General features: G+C 45.6%; 1 protein-coding gene across 1 annotated transcript in view; it reads right to left on the minus strand.

The window, feature by feature from the left end:
* The window catches only part of tsnare1 (t-SNARE domain containing 1), an 807,948-nt gene that overhangs the window by 444,632 nt on the left and 351,196 nt on the right, over positions 1-12,120 (minus strand). The gene's annotated exons all lie outside the window — the stretch shown is intronic.

Consider the following 12,120-nt stretch of genomic DNA (forward strand, 5'->3'; position numbering starts at 1 on the left):
CAAGCTGAATGCTAAACTTTATTATGCCTTGATCACTAGTTCCTGGGGGATTATTTTACTCTGAGATAATTTATTAAACCTGTTGCTGTCTTACACATTACCAGATCTGAAACAGTTTTTTGCCCGGCTGGGTTCAATAACATCTTGTTCTAGGAAATTATCCCAAATACACTGTATGAATTCATTTCTATTACTATAATTTCGAATTTAATTAATCCTATCTATAAGATTAAATCCACCCCATGACTTTACACACTTCCAATACTTATTGATTTGTACTCAATTCTTCATTTTGGGGTTATAAACTTCTTATATCATTGTCTTCTTTTCTTTATTTTTTTTTTACTTCCACCGAAATGAACCCTTTATCTTTTAAACCAGTATTGTCATTCAGACCTGTACATATTTTATTGCTTAAAGACTGAGCCACTACAGCACTATTTTTAATTGTCTACCTGTCCCTATAAGACACATATGTTTGAATATTGAGCGGCCAGGGAAAACAAGGTAAGGCACACTAAAGTTACAGGATTCCAGGTATGTTGAGGAACAGGGAGATCTTCTATTGCTGAGCACAGCTCCCATAAGACAGCAGAATATATAGATTAGCTACTTATGGGAAAGTATTCTTGCCTTTATAAGTTAAGTTATACCATTCAAGAGCAGGAGGCCTATGCAAGAATTGTATAAAATGCAGGTTAATTCACAGCTATAATATCATTATTGCACTCCAAAAATAAGGACAAAAAAGGATTATCATTAAAAAAAAAATTCTACCACCTCCTCTGGGCCAGAATTCATGCCTGGGGGTGGCATGATGACACAGCGATAGAGTTGCTGACTGAACACGTGGATTTTCTCCGGGTGCTCCCATTTCCTCCCACAGTCCAAAGATGTACAGGTTGGTAGATTAATTGGCTTTGTAATTGTAAATTGTAGATTAGTAAATGCATCAAAGGTTACAATTTGAAGGCAGCAGGATGGAGTTGAAGGGGAAAGATAGATGAGCCATGATTGAATGGCAGAGAAGACTCTATGGGCCGAATGGCCTAATTCTGCTTCTATGACTTATGAACTCTATATCTTTCCCTTTGCTCTACCTATGGTACAGGTGCACAACCTTTTATCCGAAGATCCAAATAATGAAAACCTCCGAATAGCGGACATTTTTTCGGTCCTTGAAGAAAGGTCCTTGAAAACGTTCACCGAGGGCGGCCCGCAGAGGTGACAGCGGAACCTCCGGTCGGTCCTCGAAGAAAGGGGAACTAAATCCCCATTCATAAAAGAGAAGGTGAGGGTATATTGCGCGGGAGGGTTAATAATTGACAATATGCTGCTGCCTGCCCGCTGAGTTAAAAAGTTCCCACGGTAGACTCACGATACACAGTGTATCGTGAGTCTTGCGTGGGAACTTTTTAACTCAGCGGGCAGGCAGCAGCAGATTGTCGCTCCCTTCAGTTTCACCCCACCTACACCCCTCTGCTTCCCGGCCATGTGTGTGACCCCTTCCCTCCCCTCTCCAGCTCCCCGCTCATTGCACCGGCGCGGGGGCTTTGCACTGTCTTCACGTCGGCGATGACAGCAGGTCAGTGCCAGTCACCGGAGACGTCAGGACCGACGGGACACCGACCCCCAGGCCCACTGCAAGCACGGAGATCCCAGAGACCCACAGCCAGCAGCAGCCCAGCCCCGTTCCAACTCCAGAGGAAAACTGCAAACTGGCCGGAGACGTCAGGACCACCAGAAGCCGTTCCCCGAGCTGCGCCCCCTCATCGGGATACCGACCCCCAGGCCCACTGCAAGCACGGAGATCCCAGAGACCCACAGCCAACAGCAGCCCAGCCCAGCCCCGCTCCAACTACAGAGGAACCTGGGTTGCGGATGACGGGGCGCAGCTCGGGGCGTCGTAGGGGCCCATCGGGGAGCGGGTTCCTGTTGGTCCTGACGTCTCCGGCCAGCTGCCATCCTCCAGGAACTGTACCACCCTTGCAGGAGAGTGGGGTTGTTTGCAGTTGCAGAGGGAGGGGGCAAGGGCGGTACAGTTTCCAGTCTCAGCTCCAGTCCAGAAAGGTGGCCGGAGACATCAGGACCAACGGGACACCGACCCCCAGGCCCACTGCAAGCACGGAGATCCCAGAGACCCACAGCCAGCAGCAACTCCAGCCCAGCCCCGCTCCAACTCCAGAGGAACACGTAGGGGCAGAAGCTGATGGTGTGCAAGGTACGTCTTGTTCTTGGGGTGGCGGATGAGGGGGCGCAGCTCGGGCTGTGGGCAAACTGCCACTTGTCGCCGTAGCGGCCCATCGGGGAGCGGATTCCTCTGGAGTTGGAGGGGGAGGGGGGTATTGTGCTGTTTGATCGCCCCCTGCTAAATCAGGGACAGGGAGACACAGCGGCTTTTTAGACTGGTGGGCAATCACTTCCAAAGTTCTGCCCACACAGTCAGTACACCTCTCCTACACTGCATTTCATACAAACATTTATTCTGCAAGAAAAAACTACATTGAAGACTCAAACTCGCGACCGAGTTTACTGCCGGGATCAAGGCGCAAACTCGCGACCTTGCGGATATGAGCCGAGCACTCTACCACTGAGCCAGCCATTAAAATCTACGCTAAAAAATTTCCATTCCGAAGGCCGACAAATTCTGAATTACGAATAGTGTCTGGTCCCAAGGCTTTCGGATAAAAGGTTGTGCACCTGTACTTGATTTTGGCTGGTTTGTATTTATGTAATGTATTTTCTGATTTGATTAGTAAAAACTAATTAAATTAGTTAAAACAAAGTGTTTCGCTTTATATGACATTAATAAACCTAAACCTGAGGTGAAAGAGTCCTGGCCCAAAAGATTGGAGGCCAGGGGGCTTCAAATTGGCAAATTGCATCCAAAGAAAAGTTGGGAAGGCGATCAGTAGCGGTCAGAACTGTACAAAATAATTCAGCTGCACCCTAACTGCACCTCTACTATATGTTTCCTGCCCTTATATACCATGCCTCGACTACCAAAGCTAAGAGTATGCCTTTACCATCTTACTGAACCGTCATGTAAATCTTTGTAACACGGACCCGCCATCTCTTTGTTCCTCCAAACGGCTCAGCAACCTCTTATCTACTATGTCTCATTAAATTACCTCACACCTCTATGTACAGTGTTCACCATATTGCAGGCAGCCCGCGTCGAAGTGTAAGTTTATAGTGTAGGAGGTTGTTAGTGCTGCAAACATACAGCTATGAGGAGAAACTGGTTAGGCTGGGACTGAGTTCATTGAAAAAACAATCAGGGCCGAATTGACTGAGGTGTACAGAATTAGACAGAGACTTACACAGGAAGAACAGGAACGGGAATGATTAAATTTCCTTGGGAGAGGATAATAATCAGAGCGCATAACTTTAAAGTATAATGATCAGAGAACCCGTTTTAAAGTTCCGATGATTTTACGAGCCAAACTGACATTACTTTCCTTTGATATATATTTTAGATTAACATTTCATTACTATTTTTGAGGTCTTTCGTAATCAATTACATGTGATTGTTTTTAATGCATATCTTTAGGATTCAAGAAAAGGTATGTGCACCCATCTGAATGCAACATTGCTCTGGTAAATAACGTGAGGGGATACTGCAGCAATTCACTGATTAAGGGAAAAAAATGCCTAGAAACGATGCTTCCAGGAAAGTGGCAGATTACATCTCCTTTGCAGATGTTTTGAATGGATAATGAAAAGTGGTACATTCAACAGTTAAACATTCTTTTTTTATTAATGGACTAACCAGAGCTAACATTTCAAATCATTTTTGACACCGCCTTAAAAAAGATTTAGTTCTATTAATCCCAAAAGCCGGAGAATGTTATCGGGGTATCAAGGTTTAAAGCACAATAGCAGGTTGACATATGAATTTCAATCTCAACAGAATTTCCAACATTGGCTAGGTTTAAACCAATCTGCATATCAAAGAGCTGGAGGCATAGATGCAATATTAAATTTATAAACCCACTGCACCAAAAGTGGCTAGATCATTTAATAACTCCTTTCTGTTGCAGTGTTTGACTCCATGCTGCTTTCCACATTTCACAAAAGGAGACTATTTGGCCATCCATTTACATGGCAACTGATACAACAATCCCATACTCTGACTAATTTTGGGTCGGGACCCATCTTCAGGCTGAAGACCTGAAACATCGCCTGTTCATTCCCTCCACAGATGCTGCACTTTGTGTTTTGTCCCAGAACTGAATAGATGTAAATATCCTGGAAGACTGATAATGCTAGAGCATTTGACAGAGGTTGAGAACCAAATACAATGAAATGACATTAGGAAACAAATGTAAGAATCATAAAATGTGGAAACAAGGAAGTGAAAATGCTGGCTTGCAAAAGAAGACACAAGAAGAGTGCTGGGGTAGCTCAGTGGGTCAGGCAGCATCTCTGGAGAACATGGATAGGGATCTTTCTTCAGTCTGAAGAAAGGTCCTGACCCGATATATCTCCCATCCATGTTCTCCAGAGATGCTGCACACTGTGTCTTCTCTGAAGACACTACCAGAGTGGAAGTAAATGTGGAATAACAGATAAGTCGTAATGGGCAAATGGGACTTCCTGCATGTTGAAATATGGGGCACAGAGCTGTAGAATGACTGGGGATTAGGTAGGATGGAGCAGCTAACCAGGAGAGCGGAAACAGTGTAGCAAAACCAGGAGAGCGGAAACAGTGTAGCAATGATATAAAGATATGAACAAGGGTTTCCATGGGAGTTGAACTGAGGTTGATGCCAAGTGAGATTTGTAGACAAGCAAATGGATAGCTCCACAGAATAATAGATGAAATACATGGGGAGGGAGGAGGGAATCCCAATCGCCTGCTCTTTATCTCAGTCTCTCAGGTCTAGCCCTAACTGACAAACATGAATGTTAAACTATCCAAAGATATTTCTAAGTAGTTTCTTGACAGGAATTAGTCCAGGAAGACTTCATGCTGACATTCAGTAACTGCTTCGCGGCTTTGATCAGAAACTCGGAGATTGTAAATTGCAGTGTGATTAGTGCAGATTCAGAGAGGCTAATTGCACCACAGGGAGCTCGCCAAAGAATGGATTAGCATAAACAACACGTAGAAAACAGTTCACACAAAGTTTATGATTAGTTCCATGAGCTGCAGGTTAATTTACCAGCTAATCTTCAGAATCATCATAAGATTCACTACAAACCAACAATTGATTAACCAAAGGTTGTATGAGATACACAATTCCACTCTTGCTTCCCACTAATCCAACAGTTAGCACTTGATCTGAATGTTGAATCCCACCAAGGGTATTGGGAATATTCAGTCATGTGCCCGCCCAATACATTTGTCAGTTACTGCTGTTAGTTTAGTGAGATCATTTTCACTAATAGTTCCATTTGTCAGTCACACTAAACAGAACAAGAACTGAAATGCCATAATCTTTCACAGAGACTGCGACAGCAATGGATTGATGGCATGACACAGAGAAATAAATAGCTTTTTATTGGTGAATAAACAACTTATACTTACAGCATATTTAACATTTGTACCTGCAGCAGCTCAGTTAAAGACAAATGTTTGTAGTTAATTTTCAGCATCCATTTGAAGGTCGGAGCTAAAGTTCAAGATATACTTTTAAAAATTATGGCTGAGTTGTGGAAAAGACAGACAAAGTCATGTAATGGAGATCATTTTACAAGTAACATCAGTCTGAAGAAGGGTCTCAACCCGAAATGTCACCTATTCCTTCTCTCCCTAGATACTGCCTCACCCGCTGAGTTCCTCCAACATTTTTGGCTACCTTTTCCAGCATCAATAATAATAATAATAATAATAATAATAATAATAATAATAATAATAATAATAATAATAATAATAATAATAATAATAATAATAATAATAATAATAATAATAATAATAATAATATCTTTATTGTCATTGCACAGAGGTACAACGAGATTTGGAATGCAACTTCTATCCGATGTAATAACTTAATTAGCTAAAAATTTAGACACCCGGAGAAACAAGATTAAAAAAACAGTTAAACCAGTATAAAGTGCAAATAGGTCTGTGCCGGGTCGATATGCGACCTGACCATCCGAGGGAGACAGTTCATGGGGAGGACACTCAGCGGGACCGGTTCAGAGCAGCTATAGCTCTGGGGGTGAATCTGTTCCGAAGTCTGGAGGTGTGGGCGTAGAAGGCCTTGTAACGTCTGCCGGATGGTAGAAGTTCGAACAGACTATTGCAAGGATGTGAGGAGTCTTTATGAATGCTGATGGCCTTCCGGAGGGAGCGTGTATTGTAGATGCCCTCCAAGGCTAGTAGCTGTGTCCCAATTATCTTCTGCGCTCTGTGAACGACCCGCTGAAGAGCTCTCCTCTCCGTCTGCGTGCAGCTGAGATACCACACAGAGATGCCATATGTTAGAATGCTCTCTGTGGCGCAGCGGTAGAAGGTTGTCAGCAGCTGTTGGGGCAGACCAGTCTTTTTCAGTGTTCTCAGGAAGAACAGTCATTGCTGTGCCTTCTTGACTAGTGCAGCGGTGTTGGTGGACCACGTGAGGTCCTCCGAAATGTGTGTGCCCATAAACCTAAAGCTGGACACTCTCTCCACACTGTCCCCGTTGATAAAGATTGGAGAGTATTCCCCATTATGTGACCTTGTGAAGTTGATGAACAGCTCCTTGGTCTTAGAGGTGTTTAGGGACAGGTTGTCATCTGAGCACCAGTCCGCCAGGTTCTGCACCTCAGCTCTGTAGTGTGTTTCATCACCATTGGTGATCAGCCCGATCATCGTTGTGTCGTCTGCAAACTTGACAATGGTGTTGGTGTCAAATGCAGGAACACAGTCGTGTGTGAAGAGGGAGTAGAGCATGGGGCTCAGTAAACAGCCCTGTGGTGTGCCGGTGCTCAGGGTGATAGTGGAGGACAGGTGCAGGCCCAGTCTCACTGCCTGCGTTCGCTCCGTCAGGAAATTCAGGATCCAGTCGCATATCGACGAGCAGAGGCCTAGCTGGTGGTGTTTGGTGGTGAGCTTGGTGGGGATGACCGTGTTGAATGCAGAGCTTTAGTCTATGAAGAGCATCCTCACGTACGTGCCCTGTCTCTCCAGGTGAGTCAGGACAGTGTGAAGAGTCAGAGAGATGGCATCCTCTGTGGATGTATTTGCCCTGTATGCGAATTGATGTGAGTCCAGTGAGGCAGGGATGCTGGATTTGATGTGTGAGAGGACCAGCCTTTCAAAGCACTTCATGGTTATTGGTGTTAAGGCAACCGGACGGTAGTTGTTCAGGTTGGTGATTTGTGTCTTCACCGGCACTATGGTAGCTGACATCAGGCACTTGGGGACCGTTGCCAGAGATAGAGACAGGTTAAAGATCCTGGTGAATACCTCAGCCAGCTGTTCAGCACAGTCCTTAAGTACTCTTCCTTGGACTCCGTCCGGGCCTGCAGCCTTGCATGGATTGATCCTTCGCAGAGCGCACTGTACATCCTGTGTGCTCAATGTTAAGACCTGTCCCTCCACCTTGGCCGGGGTTATTCCACTCCTGGTGGTGTTGCCAGTTTCAAAGCGGGCAAAGAAGGTGTTAAGCTCGTTGGCCAGTGTAATAATAATAATAATAATAATAATAATAATAATAATAATAATAATAATAATAATAATAATAATAATAATAATAATAATAATAATAATAATAATATATTTTATTGTCATTGCACATAAGCGCAACGAGATTTGGTATGCAGCTTCCATCCAATGTCATAACTTAAATAACTAATAAAAAATTTAGATTTAGATACCCCGAGAACATGGTTTGTAAAAAGAACAGTAAAATAGTCAAAACAGTTCAAACAGACTAAAGTGCAGATGTGTCTGTGCGACGTGGCCATCCGAGGGAGACAGTCCATGGGGTGTGGGGGGCACTCAGCAGGGCCGGTTCAGAGCCGCTATAGCTCTGGGAATGAAGCTGTTCCTGAGTCTAGAGGTTCGGGCGTAGAAGGCCTTGTAACGTCTGCCGGAGGGAAGTAGTATTGTAGTATTGTGGTATATCTTTATTGTCATTTTCCTGAGTACTCACATACCCAGAGGAAACAAAAAAACGTTGCTCAACCAGTGTCCATTCAGTGTGCAGTAAAAAATAAATAGAAATAAAAATACATATATCATGAACAAATTGAACACTCTACTCTCTACTAAACATCAACAGGCGTTCCAATCGGCAGCGGCACGACAATGGCTCTGCTGCAGTGTGTCCAGGTTGGTGGTTGGTGCGCGATACTTTGGCAGGGGGCAAAGTCCGTTTATCAGTCTTATAGCCTGCGGGAAGAAGCTGAGGAGCATCCTGCTGGTTTTGCAGCTAATGCTCCTGTACCTCTTCCCAGATGGCAGGATGGAGAACATGTGATGCGATGGATGGTAGGGGTCTTTAATGATGGAGATGGCTCTGCTGATAAATCTCTTCCTACATATGTCCAGCAGGAAAGGGAGTGGACCACCAATAATCCTGCTGGCGGTCTTCACAATCCTGTCTAGTTGGTGCCGTTCGTACGCCTTGCAGCTCCCGAACCAGGAAGTGATGCCGTAGGTTAATGTGCTCTCGATTGTCCCCCTATAAAAAGTTTGTAGGTGTGTAGTGGGGAGACCTGCTTTCCGTAGTCTTCGGAGAGGGTGTAGTCGCTGCTGGGCTCTCTTGACCAGTGCTGTGGTGTTGGTCGTGGACGTCAGGTCATCTGACAGGTGGAGTAATAGGAACTTCACGCTGCTGACCCACGAAAGTAGTTTGGTGGTGAGCTTGGTGGGGATGACCGTATTGAATGCAGAGCTTTAGTCTATGAAGTAGTATTACAAGGGTGTGAAGAGTCTTTATGGATGCTGACGGCCTTCCTGAGGCACCGTGTGTGGTAGATGCCCTCCAAGGCTGGTAGCTGTGTCCCAATAATCTTCTGCGCTCTGTGGACGACGCGCTGAAAAGCTCTCCTCTCCGCCTCCGTGCAGCTCAGATACCACACAGAGATGCCATACGTTAATATGCTCTCTGTGGTGCAGCGGTAGAACGTTGTCAGCAGCTGTTGGGACAGACCTGTCTTTTTTAATGTCCTCAGGAAGAACAGTCGTTGCTGTGCCTTCTTGACCAGCGCAGCGGTGTTGGTGGACCATGTGAGGTCCTCTGAAATGTGAGTGCCCAGAAACTTAAAGCTGGACACTCTCTCCACACTGTCCCCGTAGATGGCGTATTCTCCATTATGTGACCTCCTGAAGTCAATAATCAGCTCCTTGGTCTTGGAGGTGTTTAGTGACAAGTTGTTACGTGTGCACCAATCCGCCAGGTTCTGCACCTCCGCTCTGTATTTTGTTTCATCACCGTTGGTGATCAGCCCAATCGCTGGTGTGTCGTCTGAAAACTTGACGATGGTGTTGGTGTCGAATGCAGGAACACAGTCGTGAGTGAAGAGGGAGTAGAGCATGGGGCTTAGTACACAGCCCTGTGGTGTGCCGGTGCTCAGAGTGATAGTGGAGGACATGTGCGGGCCCAGTCTGACTGCCTGCGGACACTCCGTCAGAAAATTCAGGATCCAATCGCATATTGGCGAACTGAGGCCTAGCTGGTGGAGTTTGGTGGTGAGCTTGGTGGGGATGACCGTATTGAATGCAGAGCTTTAGTCTATGAAGAGCATCCTCCCGTACGTGTCCTGTCTATCCAGGTGAGTAGGACAGTGTGAAGAGCCAGAGAGATGGCATCCTCTGTTGATCTATTTGCCCTGTATGCAAATTGATGAGAGTCCAGTGAGGCAGGGATGCTGGATTTGATGTGGGAGAGGACCAGCCTTTCGAAGCACTTCATGGGTATTGGAGTTAGGGCAACCGGGCGGTAGTCATTCAGGTTGATGACTTTAGACTTTTTCGGCACCGGCACTATGGTAGCTGTTTTCAGGCACTTGGGGACCGTTGCCAGAGATAGAGACAGGTTAAAGATTCTCGTGAATACCTCCGCTAGCTGTACAGCACAGTCCTTTAGTACATCTTCCCTTGACTCCATCCGGGCCTGCAGCCTTGCGTGGATTGATCCTACGCAGAGCGCACTGTACCTCCTGAGTGCTCAGTGATAAGGCCTGTCCATCCGCCGTGGCCAGGGTTATTCCACTCCTGGTGGTGTTGCCAGTTAGAAGCGGGCAAAGAAGGTGTTTAGCTCGTTGGCCAGTGTGATATCACTGTGGGAGCAGGCGGGGCTGCTCTTGTAGTCAGTGATGTCCCTGACACCCTGCCACATGCTTCTGGTGTCCGCGGTATTGAAGTGATCTTCCACCCTTTGCCTGTGGATGTCTTTGGCCTTTTTTATACCTTTGTTCAGGTTCGACCTGGCAGCACTGTAGGCAGAAGTGTCACTGGATTCAAAGGCATTGTTGCGTGCCCTTAGCAGATTCTGAACCTCCTTGTTCATCCACGGTTTCCGGTTTGGGAACATCTTTATTTCCTTGTCCACTGTGACAAACTCCACACAGTGCAAACAGGTCCCAGTCGGTGCGATCAAAGCAGTCCTGGAGTTGTAGGGTGGCTTCCTCGGGCCATATTTTGGCCGTCTTTATTGCAGGTTTGGTCTTGCGGATGAGGGGTTTGTATGCAGGTAGTAGAAACAGTGAGAGGTGATCGGATTGTCCCAGGGATGGGCAGGGGAGAGCTCTGTATGCGTCCTTGATGTTGGTGTACACTTTATCCAGCGTGTTTGAGCCCCTGCACATGCTGGTGGAATTTGCGGAGTGCAGCTCATAGGTCGACCTGATTAAAGTGCCCTGCAACAATGAAGGCACCGTCGGGGTGAGCATCCTGCTGCTTACTGATGGCCGAGTGCAGCTGTGCTAGTGCTAGTGGTGGAATGTATACGGCCATGATGATAACCACAGTAAGCTCCCGAGGCAGATAAGACGGCCTACATTTAAGCAGTAGGCACTTCTTTCTTAAGCAATTTACCATAATTAGTCGGGCATTTTAATTTCTCGAGCAAACCACAAGCTTAAATGACAAATTATTTGTATGGACACAAGATGCTGCAGATGCTGAAATCCTGATAAAAATACAAAGTGCTGGAGGAACTCAGCTGGTCAAGAAGCATCTGTGGAGGGAATGGCTAGGTGATTTTTTCAGTTTGGAACGTTTCTTCAGATATAGGAGTTGGGGCAAGAAAGCTGGAAAAGAAAGATGGGAGTGAAACACAGTCTGGAAAGTGATAGGTGGATACAGGTGGAGGGCGGGGGGAAGTAGAGGGTTAATTGGCAGATAGGTGGAGGAATGGAGGAAGTGTCAAAGGTTAAAGGTGAAAAGAAGACAAAAGGGTGCCAGATGAGGAGAGGAGGTGTGAAAAGTGAAACCAAAGGGATGAATGTGGGGGGAAAGGGGCAGGGGGTGTGGAAAGAGAGGGGTTTAATAGAGAAAAGGGGACGGTTTTTAGAGATGTGATCAAAGGTGGGTGTAAGGAGCATTGACCAGGCGGAGGTGGGGAAGCAGATATGTTTTAATGTATGAAAACAAATTTTTTTTTAAATAAAAAAATTTAAAAGACCAATTTCTACATTGTTGAAGATAGATACAAAATGCTGGAGTAGCTCAGCGCGTCAGAGAGCATCTCTGGAGAAAAGGAATAGCTTTTGTTTTGGGACGGAACCTTTCTTCAGACTTCAGTCACCTATGTCACCTAAATGTTACGTATTCCTTTTCTCCAGAGATGCTATGTGACCCACTGAGTTTTTCCTGCATTTTAGATTAGATTAGATTAATTTGTGTCCATCTTCAGTATAAACCAGCATCTGCAGTTCCTTCCTACACAATTTCTACATTGCCATTTTGCAGCTGCTGTTGCGAACCAATTGTCGTCTGTCCTCAACCAACAGCCATCAAGTCAAGTCAAGTTTATTCGTCACATACACATACGAGATGTGCAGTGAAATGAAAGTGGCAATGCTCGCGGACTTTGTGCAAAAAGACAAACAAACAATCAAACAAATTATACACACAATCATAAACACTCACATATTCTTTTACATATTAAATATTGGAAGGAAAAACGTTCAGTAAAGTTAGTCGCTGATGAGATAGGAGTTTACAGTCCGAATGGCCTCTGG

The sequence above is a fragment of the Amblyraja radiata genome, chromosome 4 (assembly GCF_010909765.2).
Source record: "Amblyraja radiata isolate CabotCenter1 chromosome 4, sAmbRad1.1.pri, whole genome shotgun sequence".
Classification (NCBI taxonomy): domain Eukaryota; kingdom Metazoa; phylum Chordata; class Chondrichthyes; order Rajiformes; family Rajidae; genus Amblyraja; species Amblyraja radiata.